At 42.9% G+C, this 17,555-nt stretch overlaps 1 protein-coding gene across 1 annotated transcript in view; it reads left to right on the forward strand.

Moving 5' to 3' along the window:
* Positions 1-346: 346 nt before the first annotated feature.
* MEGF11 (multiple EGF like domains 11) overlaps positions 347-17,555 on the forward strand; it is a 243,547-nt gene continuing 226,338 nt past the window's right edge. Inside the window, exon 1 of the mRNA XM_088534729.1 lies at positions 347-400. The gene's annotated coding sequence lies outside the window, so the exon portion shown is untranslated. The remainder of the gene's footprint in view (positions 401-17,555) is intronic.

Below are 17,555 nucleotides of genomic sequence, written 5' to 3' on the forward strand. Positions count from 1 at the left end.
CTTCATCTTATCTTTCTTACATTCTGAGGTGATGAAAAAAATCAGTCAGGCCCTCTGTTACTTGCTGTGATTAGCAAATAATGAGAAATCATATGTAACACTGAAATTATGCATTTAATCCTGAAAACACTTTACAAGCCTAAGATTGATAGCTAAGAGCTAAGTTAGTGCTGCTGCTTGCATCCCCTTTCAAAAGCATCTCGGTCTAATGATTTTTATCACACCTTTGTAACTTCCCGTACTTTCAGGGGAGAAATTACAACTGTGGCTGCGATTTGTCCCTGCCTGATGCCTCCTGGGCCCGCCAATGGCACGGAGCCCCCTGCGAAGCCCCAGCAGAGCAGCCCATGGACCAGCGCAAGGGCAGATGTTCCGGACGGCAGGGGATGCTAGAGAAGAGGTAATTTTCTCCACGGCGCTTTGCCATGCCAGCCTCCCCTCGGCCTCGCCGGCTTCCAGTCCCGGAGCCTCCCTGCAGCCAGGGCCGGTGGCTGTGCACGGAGCCAGGCGAGGGGCGCTCAAGTTTGCGCGCTCGCTGCCACGGGCAGCCGCGGCGCTGGGAGCTCCCTGCCCAGGGCGCGCTCCGCAGCCGCGGAGGCTCCGAGCGTTCCCCGTCTCCTGCGCCCCGCGGAGCCGCCGGCTGCTCCCGCTCCAGAGTTGGCTTCTTCCTTCCCCCCACCCCGAGCTGGTTCCGTGCCCCCCGCTCCTGTTTAAGGTATTTTAATGGCATCGGGCGCGCAAGGCAAAAGCAAAAGCAAGACACGCACAAAACCCGCGGCGCCGGCACAAGGTCCCCTCCCCCGAGCAACAAACGGTTAAAGCGGTAGCCGGATGCCAAAACGGCCATCGCCGCCCGAGCGAGCCCCAAAGCGGCCGCAGCCCCGCAGCGAGCGGTGAAGTTTCCGCGCCGGGTGTCACGGCGCCCTGCGCGCCCTCCCGGCGCGGCCGCGGCCGTGACTTGCGCCGCGCTGGGCACTGCGCGGCTCCTCCTCCCGCCCCCGGGCGCTGCGGGGAGGCGGGTTTAAGGTGGGTCGTGCGGCCGCGGCAACTTTGCCAACAGAGCCGGAGCGGCGGCCGGAGTCCCCGCAGCAGCAGCGCCCGCCCGCCCTGGGCAGCGGCCCCGGCTCGGCCGCCGCCGCCCGCAGCCCCCGCTGCCGCTCCGCGAACCGGACCGGGCCCACCGAGGTAGGTCGGGTTGGAGCGGGTGAGTGCTGGGGTCTGCGCCGCTGCCCCCGCCGCCCTTCGTCCCCTCGCGCTGCTGCTGCGGGCCAGGAGCTGCCCCGGACTGCGCGGGCTGTGGAGGAGAAGCCCCTTTCCTGGCTCCTCCTGGGCTTGCCCAGGCATCCAGGAGCCCTGGGAGGAGGGGGAACTCTTCCCCGGCTGCCCCTGCCTGTCCCCTTTCCCCGAGCATCTCCAGATTCTCGGTGGCGGTGGTAGAAGTGCTGATCTAGGAGAGATGTGTGTGTGCGCGGGGAGGTCTTACGGCTTTATCAGGGCTCTGCCCTCCCAAGTGAAGCCTCCGCCGCGTGGTTATACTGGGGCAAACTGGTCGGCATGAACTTTCTTCTGGCCGCGGGAGGCACCTTTGCTGCCCGGGACCCCAGTGCTCCCCCGATGCTTGGTCACGGCGCGGCTGCAGCGGGATTCCCGGGGCTCCCGGCTTCGCAGAGCTGGTAGGACTCGTCCTGGAGGTGACATGTTGGTCCCTCGGACGCTCAGGAGTCACTGTGGTGCCACTCACTGCTGCCAAACGCTGCCTGGACTCCAGCCACCCTGCCCGGTGCACCCGAGCACCGTGGGGAACTTCGCAGGTGCCGGATGCCGCGGCATCCTTAGCCGCTCCGCTCCGCTCCCGCGCAGGTGACAGCACCGTGAGCTGCTGCCCGCCACGGTCAACGCTCCTCTGCAAGCTCGGGCATGTGCTCGCTCCTGGAGGCGCGCAGAGCATCCATACATTGAGCGGGGGCTGCCCTGGCTCCGCACGGTATCACAGGGGTTAGGTACTTAAATAAAATCTGTGATAAATACTGTTAAGGGCTGCGGGTTAACCCCACAGCAAGGAGGAAGTCCGGAGTTTACTAATAGGAAGTTTACAGTTCATATCTTTATGATCTGCTTTGGAGCATAGGTACATAAGAAATTAATAATAAGCTAACTAGAATTTGGCAGCTTGTTTTTCCCCCACATCCAGTCAAATGAGGGAACCCCCCTGTCGTGATCAGTCCTGTATGCTAGGAATAGAAATTTCAGTCAATTGAGTGGGTGTTAGTTCTCTTAATTTCACATTAGGAGGCCAGTTAATTTTGTGGAGGTCTCTTCTGACATATCTAAGTCTGAAACCAGATTCTTTGAGTACTGTCAGACTTCTCTCAAAGACCAGCAAAGGTTTTCTGTCCCTTTTTCTGTTTGGACCTTTAATGTTTCTTATTAAATCACACAGATTTTCCTTCTCCAGGTAACATCTGATGGATGTGCTCTTTTTAGTGTGTTGCTTTGCAAAGTAAAGTAGTGTTTAGATAAAGGTGAATAAACAAACTAATCCTGTCTCATCATAGGATACGATTCTGTACAATCACTTACAGACTGAAAAATCTGGTCTTGAAAAATCTTTTGAGTAAGTTTACCTTAATGTGACCTGGTCTGGAGTCCACTGAAGTTAATATAAGGCACCTGCATTGGTTGTGCATTAGAGCACTCAACGATGAGCACATGTGTTTAAGGGTAATCACCTCTTTGCAGAATTAGTCTTAATGAAAGTTCATGAGTTCTTATTTGTCAGCAGCAACCTCAGGAGACTTCACTGTTCAAACTGCTGAACTTAGTTTTGTTTCTGCCTTTTGCTAACATCCAAGTAAATTTGCTGCAGAACTGTGGAAAACTTTGTGTGTAAGATGTTTCTGGCCATGTGGTGACTAACCACCTTTCACAAGAACTGTGTGTGTGTTAACCTTTCTCCTCTAGTCACCTGGTCATCTACTTTACAAAGTTCCATAATTCAATTTAAAAGAAATATAAGCAGTGTAAAGTGTACAGATACATTATGTTCCTTTTGAGATACATTATGTTCCTCTTGTGGTTTTAATTACTGCAAAAGAACTAATTTAATCTCTTATTTCAATTAGATATAAGTTAGTGGTGAAAAGTATCACATAGAAGCCAGTGCTCTGTTGCAGTAAGTTGCCTATCTATGAATGCATTCACTATGAATGGGGTGTTTAACCATTTTTAGTCTGAATAGTCCATCGTGCTTTAAACTTTATACAGCTGACTTAATATTTAAGCAAGCCGTACATCTGTAAATCTTTGCAAATAGACAATTACACTGGAAGTGTGAACGTGCCTTCAAGTACTGCCTGTACAAACTATTTCTCTACACAACGATCAGAATTCTTGCTAACCTTTTATCTGTGTCTGTGAAATCGTTTCTAACCCCATGCTCCTACAAAGCATGTGCTTGGTTATTGTTTTCAAAAACATATGGCTTGAGCTACTATTTAAATACTGTATTTATGATACTAACTTTGGTTGTTCAGTTTAGAAAGAAAAGTGCTGCGTACCGTTGCATGCCAAAAGACGTCCCTATAATCGCTACTTTTGGCAGTACTGCTGTGCAAATCTCTGGGGCAAGAATGTAAATGGAGTGTTTATACAGTTCACAGTTACTTTATATTAGAGGTAAGAGCTCTTTTTTCTTGTGACCTGGGGGTTGTGGTGCCTGCAGTAGTGACACCCGGGTTGCAACGTGGACGCTGGCCGCGGTCCCCGTGCGCTCCCAGGTGTGTACACAGTGTGTGCTCCCCCACACTATCCACCCCATAGCACTCCTGGTTTGAATTTATACTTATTTATACACCCATTTCTTATGGGGATTCTTTATGAAAATATTTCGGGTCTGGTTGCCTCTTTCAGGGCTGTGCTGCTGGGTGGGGGGTTAGTTACTAGCCCTGCTCTGCCCTGCTTATCTGTGTGACTGATGCTGAGAGTCAGCACTAGCCCTAACTCAGAGCCTCCCTCAGTCTGGAGGACACTCTGCACTGATGGTGCTGGACTTTGTGCCACTCTGTAGTTCCAGGTAGGATTCGGGCTTCAGTGTTATTTCCAGTTCTCTAATGTCTCCTGCCCAGCCTCCAGCTGCTGCTTCGGCAGGCTCCAGTTGTCCTACAAGACATATGTCATATCCGATGCCCTGTGCAGATATCTTGGTAAATCCAGAGCCTCCCAAATAGCACTTGGCATCTGTGTTCAGGCAGCTGAATCCTTCCCTGGCTGTCTCGCATATTACTAAAATGACTAATATATAAAACCTGAGATGAAGGAAATGGTTACAAAATACCATTGTGAATAAATGAGTTACCCCCTAGAAGGGGTTGTTCAGATGTGAATGGAAAAAGATTAACAAAAAAATCAACCTCACTGTTCTGTACTCTACAGGCTGACTGTACTGCTGCAGCAATTGGCACTTTTCTTTGCACAAAACCAGTTGAAAACCACAGTGAGGAAGTTTTGTGTGGTTAGGAGGGAGAGATGAAAGCATCTGTAGAAAATTAAAAGAGCTACTCTCAAAGGAGACAAATCCCAAGCAGAATCAGTTTTAAACATTTCCAGATGAATCCTACTGTATGATACTGGAGTGATTCCTATGGGATCTATGGTTGCTGTATATAGGAGGGAAGAATTTTGAACAAAAATCTTGCAAAATGTGATCCTTACCTTAGGAATCCAAGTTTATTTACGAGATTCAGGAAGAGACAATATTCCATGCCCTTGTGAAGATCAGCCTCAGTAGCTGTAAGAGAAAAAGCTGCAGCTCGGAGTATGCAAGATGCTCAGCCAGAATGTCCAAAGACAAATCCTCTAGGATACGTGTCCTTACAAATACTTGTATATGAACAGTAGCACTGAGCCCTCCAGGCAGTTTCTTCTGTCCAGCTATTCCTCTAAAGCGAAAGTACTGAAATTTGTATGAAAAAGAGCTTTTTTTCTCTGAGAGAGAGCAAGAGGGATGCAAGATGAAGGTCACTGCTTAGCCTGCTCACAAAAATGCAGCAGGGAAGTGGAGCACATCCAGCGTGCAGAGGGTTACAAACAAGGCCCGAGTTGGTAGGCCTAACTTTTTTTTCTTTACAATAAGAACAGGCACTGAGAATTTCCCCTAGGAGCAGCCTGACTAGAGAGGCTAATGACTGGATGGGCTTGAGGCCGAATCATATTTGGTTCTAGACAGAGAATATCTGTCTAGAGGAGCAGTAAGACAGAGTAGTTGAGTGGTTAAAAGTGTGGAAAAAGTGATTCTGTGCTCTAGCTTCACATGCTTCATTTTCAGAGGGTCTTTAACCCAACATATCTTAATGAGCATTAGCGGTCACCATGAACTATAATTTAAAGAATTAAAAAGGCACCACCAGAGACCTGCCAGAATAGATGACTTAAAGGTGGATTAAGATATAGGGATAGAGATATAGGGTTTTTTTTTTTTTTCTCCACTGCTAGATATGAGTAGATATTGCTCAAGTTCTCTTAGGTTTAAATATGGAGGTAAACTTTCCTTTCAGTGTTTTTCCTGGATTCCTTGATAAGGTCTAAACTCTTGCTAACCCCACATTTTTAACACAAGCATTATGGCATAGGATGTTTTTTCGCAAGATTTTGGTTTGTGGACTGTTGTGAATGCATGAAAATCTGCCTTCTCTGCAGCAAAGAAAGAAGGGAAGAAAGGGAGCTGACGGCTCTAAAAACTATGGGAGGGAATACTGGAATTTTAAGTTGACTTTTTACAGGCCAAAACAGGAAGACATATCAAAAACTCCAAAGATACGTAGAGAGAGGATGCAGCCTATATCTGCAGCTAGTACAGCTAGGCACTGTAATTGTGGAGCTTCTTCTATTTTCCGAGAGTTCCAATTCTATTTTTTTATAGGGTTTGAATCTTTTGCACTTAGAAAGTGTGTTTGTCAGACATAGATGTCTGATTTGGAGACAAATGCTTGAATAGCATAACCAAGAGTTTTCAAACTAATAAAAGATTTGATGCAGCTATTTTATGAATCTTGAAAAACAGAGGCTTTGGTATGTGTTTCTCTCTCTCTTTTTTTTTTTTTTTTTTCCCCCCCTCCCTTTTAACCAGCGTAAAACATGGGAGTGTGCTGATATAAAGCAAATGTAAGCATGAGGGGAATCAAGTTCTTTATCATGCTTTTAAAATCTACCGAGCATAGGAAGCCTGGATGATTTGTAAGTAGTCGACTGGCATATGGTACCATTATGATAACATCATGTTCACAGCACTTTCCAGATTGATATACAACCTTTCTAAAATAAGCTCAGTAGAAAAAGGAAAAAAAAAAAAAAAAGAAGAAGAATGTAAAGTCATTTAGCAGCCAACGTGCTTTTGGTAGCAGTGTAGGACACTGGTAGGTGACTTCACTGACACTCAGTTTGTCAGATGAGTTGTACATCATAGTCTAGTACTGACTTGACAAGCAGCCACTCCAGAAAACTGTCACTGCACTCTGTGCTTGGGGATGAGGTTTGTGCTTTCCAAACTCACCACGAAATGCTGCATTCCTTTTCATTCTGTGCAGTCTCAGCAAAGTGCAGGTTGGTGCAAGATGGAGAATTTGCTCCTCCAGAGGAAGTCCAGCACTAAGCCTCTCGTTAACAGTATTAGGAGAAAGGATGGGGTTATCTGGGGATGGAGACTTATACTCTAATTCCAGATGGAAATATCCAGACTGAGATTGAAACAGTCTCAGTAGTGTGCTGTGTCACTTATGATTTCCAAGGAACAGTAAAATCATAAATATTCCTAGAAGCAGAAGCCTTGACAAGACAAACTATGGCAATGGTTCACAATTTGGAGGGTTTTATCTACTTGCTGCAGCTAGCTTAATTCTATTAAAGAATTAAAACAATGGTACCATATATGGCATTATTATAGCATATATTACACTTCTGTTTGCCTTCATTTAAATGTAAAAGCTGTAAATACCGCCTTAAAGAAGTGGTGGGTGATTAATTTGAAATCGTATTAACTTCTGTATGTTGAAATGGATAAGGCAAATCAAAACCATTAAAGTTAACAACACCTACCATTTCTCAGACTCCATAAAAATGTCCGATGTAGGCATGTTCTTCATCCCTTCTTCTCTTGTAATTTTCTTTTTCAGCATTTTTCAGATAGGCTCTTTATCAACCAAACAGGGCAATCCATTATTTTATAGATACAACTCAATATCAGAAAATTTACTTCTTGGCGTTATTATGCATTGCCTTCACCAAAGCACCCTGTGAACAGTCATGCACTAAAAACTCTGGAGAAAACTGGGTTTTAAACCTGTGTTCCTTCCCAAAGGGTTACATTGTGCTTTGGGGGTTTGGGTTTGCAGGTACAGGAGCGTTTTGGGGGTGCCTTCCTGCTGGGTATGAGGCATCTCCTCCCCACAACGAAGGGGAGACGAGCAGCCTGTGCTGAGAAGGCACCCCGCTTTTGCACTGCTCAGGTCTGGTGAGATGAATCCCACCCCTTCCTAAAAATGCCTTAAATGGTTTTCCCTTTGATTACTGTACGTTACTGCAAGCTTTCCCTGAATGAGGATTTTTTGGATGTAGCCCTGAGTATACCACGTACTGCTGGGACAGTGAAGTGTCATTCTGCTTAGATATGTAGAGTATTGTTTTGAGGAGAGAAGTACAGTAAATGCAGTCACTGATTAGAACTACTACTAATTACTTTTCCAGGAGACTGCAAAAATCTTGAATAATAAGCACTCCACAAATCAATCTTTAGTGGGGGTAAGTATAAATTACAGTGAGAGGTTCTTTTGGTTTAGAGTCTTTGGTGCCATTAGAGCTGTCATTAATAATGTATTAAGTATTTGAAAAGAAAGACATCAGTGGCCTATAGGATATATTTGCATAGTAATTGAGGATTGATTAGACGCAGTATCTGCAGGGAAGGCTACTGGGAATAAGTCCCACAGAAATCACAACTGTGGTAAATTATATTTACAAAATATGCGTTCATAGTAAATAGTGGTGGTCAAACATAGGGAAAGATTTGTATACTGCAGATGGAAGGAGAGTGGTGCTTGTGGTGCTGTCTGCTGCAGAGGGGATCAGGCTGCCCATAGCCCAGCACTGCACTATAAACCCTTAAGAGCAGCCGTTGTGACTGATGGAAGCTGAGTCTTGTGCTCAGAAGACAGCAAAGTGTCTGCTAACAAACCGAGTGGACGCGGTGGGCAGGTGTTACGACCATTCCAGTCCACAGACTTTTGAAAAGTTTTTTTTTTCCTAATCTTCTGCATTTATATTTTATCACTGTGGCTGATAAACACGCAAGTGCAATTTGTTTCTCAGAGTATGGTCTGTGGGATTGTTTGTGGATGATCTGAGCGCGGCCTGGAAACATAGCTGTTCCTTTTGCTCTCATCTGCAAAAGGGAAAATATGGGGGAACTGCTTAATAAGGGGCGAGCAATGTTAAACAAGGAAGGCGATGGAAAAGAGCTTGTCAGACAGAGATGCGTGGGTAGGAATTATAGAAAAAGTCACTTTTATATGTACAAAAGAGCAAGGAAGAGAAACACAATTAGGAAAACAAACAAGAGGAGAGAAAGAGACAACTAAATAAGATTCAGCAGCAGATAAAAGGCTTACCCAGAAATAGCTGAGTTAAACGAGAATTGGAAAGTGAGGAACGGATCTGTTAGGTCTTTTACCTAACAGAGAGAGAGAGAAAAGAGAAGCAGTAGCAGGATGCTGCTGTGCTGATTAAAGCCCAGCTTTTAAAGCTGATGTTTTCTGGATAATCCTGAGACATCCTCCTCGCTTTTTTTTAGGCTGTTTTTGCCCGCTTTCCTACTGTTCTGCAAGTATGTCTTTTGTCTTTGCCTCCCCGGCGTCCTTCTGCGCTCTGTCTAAGGATAAAGTTTGTCACTTCAAGGACAGTGTGATAGTGCATTCCCCAAAGGCTGGCATGAGGGTCTGGGTACTTGGGGTAATAAGGAAACCAAGTTTATGTTGTTTCTTCCTGATGCAGTCGCTCGAAACAAAAAGACCTGCTATCCAACTCTTCTGCCGTATTCCGAGCTCCTAGTAGTGCAAGAACTACTTCTGCTGGACTTCCAAGACAGATCTGTGCTGCTGGGCTGGGGGATATAGCAAGAAGGCAGGAAGGGCAAGGTGTCAATGTGCTTTTCTGCAGGCTGATGCTCTCTGAACACACTGTTCTGCACCTTGTTCAGTTTATCCTTGGCCTATGTTGTTAAAATCATCTTAAATCATCTGTTAAAATTAACACTGGAAGCAAAATATGGACTTGTAGTTCTGTTGTGTTTTGTAAGGGAAATGTGCTGGCGTAAGTGTTGTAGACTGAAGCAGGCCGCACACCCGGTGCAGCCGGCTGCTCTCCGGCCTGCCCTCGCCCAGCTCCGCGCTGCATCCCTGCTGCCCTGCGGTGGCAGCTTTCCCGGGGCTCGGGAAAATGAGGATCTGGGGGGCTCAGGAAAATGAGGATGTGGGGGGCAACGTGCCCCTCGCCGCTGTTTGTGGGAGCGGGTGTTGGGAGTGGGCTGGCGACAGCGGGGAAGAGAAGGGAGAAACTGCAGAACTAGGAGCAGCTGGGGACAGAGGGAAAACAGTCTGGCTTCAGCCTGGAAGGAGAAGGGCTACCAAAGCAGGACATAATACTTCGGAAAGGACTGAAATTGTTTGCGAAAAAGTAGATTCAGGCACCTAGATCCCTGGCTTTTGAAATGTGGAATATTTCAATAAATAAATAAATAAACAACCACCTGTGTGGATTAAATACTTGGCAATTGTCACTGAAAGGTGAATAAATCTGCCCATTTCTTTCATGAACACTGAATTAATTAAAAGACATAATTGTATAAAGTTCTTATCATTGCTTTTGCTTTTGTGCCATTATCAAGAGACAGAATTATGGATTTATTATTGCATTTCCTTTAGTGAATCCATTTCAGGAATGCTACCTTTCCCTTACAGGAAGATCATTTTCTATATTTAAAAATATAAATGAAATTTATTTTGCATATTCTAGTGTATTTGCATGCTGATGCTTTGTTACATTGCACACAAAAAATCCCAAACTTTTTTTACTCTTGTATTAGTTTTCTGAAGAGAACGTGTCTGTGTAGAAACATCACGGTTAGGAAGAAACACTGTACATTAAGTGCAATTCCTTGTGTATGAAGATTAATGCATCTCTTCTCATGAATTGTTCTGCTCAGCAGCGTAAGAAAAAAGCTGTTAAAAATAATTCTTAAGAGAAGATCTTAAGAAAGATCTTAAGAGCAGATCTGATCCTGATTTGGCAATGTGATCCTCTGGGAGCAGGCAGCGCTCGAGTGTTTGCATTTTCTACCAGAAGCCCCGCAGTTAGCTAGATAACTCCTTTCATTTCAGCCAACTTCTTGGCCACTGGTATGAAAAATTTAAGGAGAAAGTGCTGTGTTGCATGCTGCCTGTCAGGCAAAATAGTAATAATAAAAAGACATTTAATACAAATTAGTATTTTCTTGCATTAGCTTAATAGCTTGTCATTCATTATGTAGGAATTCATCCTCAAAAATTCTACTTATTCCATAATTCTACTTATCTAGCTAAAACTGTTTACTCTGAGGAATCAGATATTAAGAACTGTTTTGAAATGGGATCAAGTGGTCTTCATGCTGTTCTCCTTCATGCTGGTGCATTCTTTTTATTTGTAAGTCTCTTAACCATTCAGTAAATGCCAAAAATAGACGCAGTCTCTGTGTTGCTCTCTATTGTACTGTAATGCACAAGGATGACTTTGCTGTAGGAAGGACAGCACCTTTATTTGGTTTTCAGCCTCTGTCAGCACGGAGTTTCAAATCTGAACTCATCCTAAGCCAGCAATGATTGAAAGTGCCAGCAGGCAGGATATTCAACAGCACTGAAGTCTTTTGAACATTGGACTTCCATAGTTTCTTTGGATGCCTTTGCCTAGTATATAGGCCTTCGTTCTGCCTTGGACCTTTCAGCACTGGTAAATTAGATATTATGCAATAAATACAGCAGTGAATGTTGCTTGTTGGATGAATTTAGTGTCAGTAAAAAAGTAATCGTTACAGAATCAAGAGGCATAAACCCAATTCTTGGCTTTGTCAAAGATTCCTGTAGTATCAGGGGCTTGTATTTTCTGGGAATGCTTTGTGTTTCTTATATATTTATTTCTTAATCTTAACATTTTTGCAAAGTGCTCTAAGATCCATTGCAAAGTCCTTATTAGTACTGTAGTCATCCCTAGATGGGTTAGTCTTTATTAGCTATAGACCTGTCTTGCTCTGTTCATTTCTCTCTTAATTTTATGAAGCTGACTGCTGTCAGTTGCTAGTAAGTTCAAAGTTAATTAGTTCTATTCCTGTTTATTGCTATATTTTGTGCAGTTGGATGGTAATAGTTTCCTTCTAGATCTCATTATATATCAGTTTTCTCATCTATCTAAGTCTACTTGAAAATATAATTGGATGTGTAAGCAAACTTTTATTGTTTGATAAAATCATTTCAGACTTTCCTTACTATAATTTTTAATCAAACAAAAGTCAGTATGAAAAAGGGAAAATTGTTGGGAGCTGCAGAAATATAATTTAAAGAAACTATTAAATGTTAGGTCATTTGTGGCAGCATTGATTCTGCACAGATATCAACTACTGCAAATGATGAACACAAAACAGTTTTCAATATTTGAAATATTGCTTGCAGTACTAGAATTGTAGGATGCGTGCACATTTTTTCATAAAGATGCGACAGGGTCTAATTTTGAAAACCAGTATTTGCAGTTTGTTGTCCAAATGCTCATTCTGCTCATTCTGTGGTACTGATGTGAGCAACCCAAAGCCAAATGAAACCAACGGGTAGGTTTTAAAGGACTTACAACTAGGCTCTAAATGAGGGTCTGCCCTTCTAAAGAGGGGCTATATTTGCAGACTAGACTCATAGTGTTATTCAAAGATACCTTAAGTAAATAAAATTCTGTGCATCCTTTTCCAAACCAAAAAAAAAAAAAAAAAGGTAGCTTTCAGAAGAAGCATGTAGTGAAACCCTAAAGCATTTCTAAATAAGTGAATTCTGGTAAAACTGCATTTAGAACTATGTTCCATTAATCAAGCCATTTTCTCAAGATATATGCCTAATTAACTGATATTTAAATAGAAAGAAATTGAACTTGCAATAGATGCAGCACTCTTTGGTCTTCTCTACTTGTTCCTTGAATCTGTGTGTCAAATACAGAAATACAGTAGACAAATCTTTGAGTCTAAATAATTCATCTGCAAATGGTAGGGACAAGAGGGGAAGAGAGGAGGAAAAAAAAAGTTTTTCTGTGCTAAAATAATGCATTAAAAATAATCAATTTCCTCCTGCTGAGGAACAATCATTTAGAAAACATTTTAATTACCAAAACTGAATAATGGGATCAGTATTCTCGAGAAGGTTGGATTCACCCTACTGAGCACTGGAGAATCCTCTTTGCAGGAGCCCATAAAAACATTGTTGTTTTCAAGTTGCTACTTTCAATCATAATCATTCCGGGGAGAAATTTGATTTTTTTAATTATTATTTTTCAGAGCAGCTTTTAAGGAAAATGTCGAGTGGGCAGCAGGCATTTTAACTACTGCATGCCCAGAGCAGAGCTTTGCATGCCCTCCAGATTCTTGTTTGTTTTTCTTTTGCATGAGATTTTTAGTGTGCATTGCTTAACACATATCTGAAGTCAAATTTTCAAGCCAAAGTGTCTGGCTGAAACTACACACCATGTTGTAATATAATGTTGTAAAAATAGCATTGCCGGGTCTATATTCAGCATAGCAGCGAGCAGGAGCTGGCAGAAGTTGTTGTCAGCCTGGTCCGTTTCCTTGGCAAAGGGAGTGGTGTGGAAGGAGCGTTCATGGCTTTTACGTGTCCAACTCTGGTTTTTCTGAATTTGCCATGGCAAAAGAGCCCCTTTTCCCCTGGCCACTGCATAAGGACCTTGGGACCGACTCTGCTCTTACGGGCGTTTATTAGAGATGTGAACATTAATCGGAGCCACAGCTGACCAGGTACGGAGCATGTGGAGACCCCCAAGGAAGAGCCCCTAACTGGCCATCTGGGAAAGCTGTAGGAGACTCTATAATGAAAAAATGTGCTTGTAGCAGAGGTCTCTTTGCATGTATTTTAGTCTAAAACAGTATGCATATACTGTTTTTTTTTCCTCCTTTATTAAACAGTAGAAATTTTGCCTATATATATATATATATATATATATATATAAAAATGGCATTGCAGGGACAGAGTCATGTTTGCTAAGTCTGCTTAGTTTTCCATGAGCGATGAGTAACACTGAGCCACAAAGATGTGGCTGGTGTTTAATATCCATATCCTAGCTCCAAAACCCTCTTCAAAGTCCTGCAATTGAAGTAATATATAAGACTTTCTGTTACTTTATTGACAAGCATGTTCTTAAATAACTCATCTATATTGAGGGCAGAGTAAGAGCTGGTCTAAGAATATACGTAAGTCATGGGAGGGAATGCATGGGGGTTTTTTTGCGATTTTAATTTTTCTTTCAAAACACTGGATATTGTCCAGCCAAACAGATAACTGGGCACTCACTGAGTATTAAATATGAAATGACAATAAAGCTAAACATGCGGTTAGCAGCTCTGCTGAAGCCGACTTACAGGAGTTTCCATAAAATTTACAGTGACTGAGGTCTTCACTGTGTGCTTAGAATTAAGCTTGTATTTCAATACTTTGCTGAATCAGGGTATTAGGTTTGAAAAGAGAATTAAAATAGATTCACTGAGAATGATGTAAATCTTTATGTTCTCACTAGGGCATGCAAACAAAGCTGAATATCTGAGCCATAAACCTACCTGCTAACTTGTGGAATGAACGAAGTTCCCAAAATGGTTATTACAGGCTGTCGTTTCTAGTTTGCATTATTGAAATAGAATTATGGAGAATTAAGTTGTATAGAAGGCATTTTCTTTTATATTTTCATAATTATCTGTCACTCACATAAAACTTTTTTTTTTTCTGTCTTAAAATGGTCTTTGGTACTGAATATTGCTATAGGATCCGTTAAACTGGGCTAATTGAGATTCATAAATCCATTTTTAACAAGTACAATTAGAAATACTTAGAGACCAACTGGAAAATGTTAGGGATAATAGTTTACCATAGGAGACTTTTTATATGTCTGAAACATAGTTTGATATCAAACCTTAAATTAGATCACTGGAGAAATGAACCTGCTATTTAAAATCTCATTTGTACACAGGAAGTTAATTCTGAATATTCTTATTGATGAAAAAAAATTATTAGATGTTGTTAAACTTTCATTAAAAACAGGCAGTTTGACTTGTAAAATGCTTCTTCCAGAATTAAAATATGAGAAGTAGCAATTTGATTATATTCAATGCATTTTTGTCCAGTGGCTGTGAAATAAACTTTGTAATCAGTCAATTCTATTTTCTATTCTGTTTAGAAAGTAGAAGGGCTTATTGAGGTTCCTTCCAAGGCAGTTCGGGTCAAAAGCATCGTTTGGTTAGTGCATGTGGGATTCACATTTTAGGAATATAAGCACCATGTGTCAAACATTTTAGTACATAAATGGACACTAGGGAAGAAGTAATTCTCCAAGACTCCCCTCGGCTCAGGAAGACTCTGTAGGAATGGAACAGCATAACGTGGCCGTGCTGGGCCAGAGCAAAACACTTCTAGGCTGGTTTTCTGTCCTCAGTTTAGTAGGGCAATTATATATTGATACTTCCTGGAATGTTCTTCTGTTTAGGTTCTGTGGGCTCCTTTTACAGCTTGTGCAGTGACAGAAAGGCCTCTATAGTGGCTGACCCACACGACTGGCTTTGGTGCCGAGTATAACCTCGTGGACCAGCCTCCTGAAGCGGGGATTGGCCTTTGAGGGTTCCTTCTCACTAGCATGACTCTCCGATTGACTTCAGCGACTAACACACACGTTTCTAAATTCTGTCTGAAAAAATGTTTCTGGGAAAATTCACATAGTAATGTTGATATTTTTCATTATTGCACCAAGGAAACAATTTTAACATATTTATGTTGCCTATGTATAATACTTAATGATTGCAAATAAGGGTAATGGTCATACATGGAAAATCATTCCTGAAACTTTTGTTTGATTTATTTTTTTCTCACATTACTTCTGTTGCAGCATAGGGTTTGTTTGGAAGCGCCGTTGCAGCAGTGAGAAGATGCTTTTAGCTTAATTGAACCGAGTGTCTTAAAACAACATCTCATCAGTCAACTTTGAATTTTTTCCTCTTAGTTGTGGTTAATCGTATTTTCCTCCTGGCAAATTGGACAAATCAATGTAAACGAAAGAAGATTATTATTATTATTTTTGGATACATAGGTAAACATTGCTAGCCATAATAAGCCATCTGTGAATGCCACAAATCAAGGATGTAAATTCACTGAAGTAAGTTGGAGGATTTACACCATTGATAAATTTGACACAACAATTGACACAACATTACTCATCTAATTAGATTGTGCATTCCAAGCAGGAAAGACCTAACAATGTAAGCAGATGTCAAATGGGTATTTAGTACATTTCTGATTAAGATCAACTAATTTCCATCACGTTGTGCTGATTTAGTATGATCAGATATAACAAAACATGTTAAAGAGAAGAAAGTGATTGAGCCAAATTATGTTCTACATCAGCTTGAGTCAACTCATTGGTTTTTATAGGGATTATATGGGTGAAAACAGCAGGAAAATAGGTCAGGTGCTCTCAGAAGTCTTCTGCAGTGTTTTTTGGGAAGCTAAGGTGGATGGGAAAGAGGGCTGTGCGCGTGGCCACCCTGGAGCAACAAACATCATAAGTCCCTGGGGCAGCAGCTGCTTGGCAGAATTTGGTGGCATCAGCGGGGCAGGTTGCAGTGTCAGAGACGGCGGGGATCGGAGAGGGCAGCAAGGCCTAGGGCTGGCTGCTGACCAAGGCCAAACTCCGTGTGACTTTGGTGATGCTGCCTGCAGTGCAGTACACGCGCTCTTGGCAACAACATCCTGTGCATGTAGCCAGTAGAACTTTCTCAGTTGCCATCCTAGGTACGCAAAGCCTAAGCCCTGTTCCCTCTTCCATTCTTCTGCTCTTCAAATGCAGGCAACAATCATCAGGTACTTTGTGGGTAGGAATTAGGCTTTCTCCTTCCTGTCAGTTCACTCCCACAGCCTTTTTCTTTGTGGAGTTTGAGCAAAGGGAAGCAGCATCTTTCTGCCTCCCTTTGCTTTGAAAGGTGCCAGGCATTTGGTTCCAGCGTTGCTCCCTGTTGCCTTGCAGCAAAGGGAGGGAAAGGTGGCTCTTCCTTAGCTTGCTTTTCTCTGTCTTTGTGCATAAACCAGCTCAATCCTTCGGCTGAGTGATGTACTATTTGTGGGGAAGAAGAGCACACCTGGCAGCACAGAGCTTCTTTGTTGATTGATCAGTTTTTCTTCAGCCCAACTTAGTGACTTGGGTAGCCCATAGACCCGGTGAGTGTTTTTATTTGTTACATAATTAAACTGGCTTGTACTGAGGGCAGAACCATTTCTTTGAGGCAGTTAATCACCATTTGTTATTACTTCCAAATTTACCTCTTACAGAATTGCATTGACCTAGTAGCTGGAGACATCTTGTTTTAAGCAAGATTAACCCATTGCCCAGATTAGGGTACATGTATCCGCATGTGCCCCATCACTCGGAGGTAAAGATGATCATGGAGGATGGGGCCAGCCTGTCTTCAGTGGTGGCCACTGACAGAACTAGAGGAAACGGCTGGAAACTGAAGCATCGAAAGTTCCACAGGCATGTAAGGAAAAATTTCTTGACAGTGAGGGTGCCAGAGCACTGGAACAGGCTGCCCAGAGAGGTTGTGGAGTCTCCTTCTCTGGAGATCTTCAAACCCGCTTGGACGCAGCCCTGTGCCACGTGCTCTAGGTGACCCTGCGTATGCAGGGGGTTGGACTGGATGATCTCTAGAGGTCCCTTCCAACCTTCAGCATCCTGTGATTTCTGGCAACTACCTTTTATTTCTTCTCTCAGGAGCAGCAAGGAACCTAGTGGGGTTTTGGGCCTCGTCTTTCCTTTGAGCCTCAATGTGCAGCAGTCCCCCTGGTTTACTGGCCTGCTCCTAAAACAACCACCTTCCTTCCAGACCTTGCAGCCACTAGAAGGCCATTACTGATAATAATGTTGATAACATTTTAGTTTATATCAGTGTGTCCTTTTGGAGCTAGAAAGCTGGTGTAATTCAACAGAGACACATTAGCTTTAGTAAATTTAAATCACTGCTGTAAAAGAGCATGAAACTCATCCCATGATTTGATTTAGCTGATGTATTCCCAATCTGGCTCTGAGATAGCTTGATAAGATTTTCCAATCAGCTTCAAATTAAATGCAAAATATTTTCTAAAGTGAATAGGTTCTAACTTAGAAATTGTTAGAAATATTCTGCCCTATGTGTGCCACAGGGAGGGAATTTTGTGCCTCATACAAGGACCATATTTTGG

The sequence above is a fragment of the Tinamus guttatus genome, unplaced genomic scaffold (genome assembly GCF_059628265.1).
Source record: "Tinamus guttatus ecotype Peru unplaced genomic scaffold, ASM5962826v1 Tinamus_guttatus_pri_ptg000004l, whole genome shotgun sequence".
NCBI lineage: Eukaryota > Metazoa > Chordata > Aves > Tinamiformes > Tinamidae > Tinamus > Tinamus guttatus.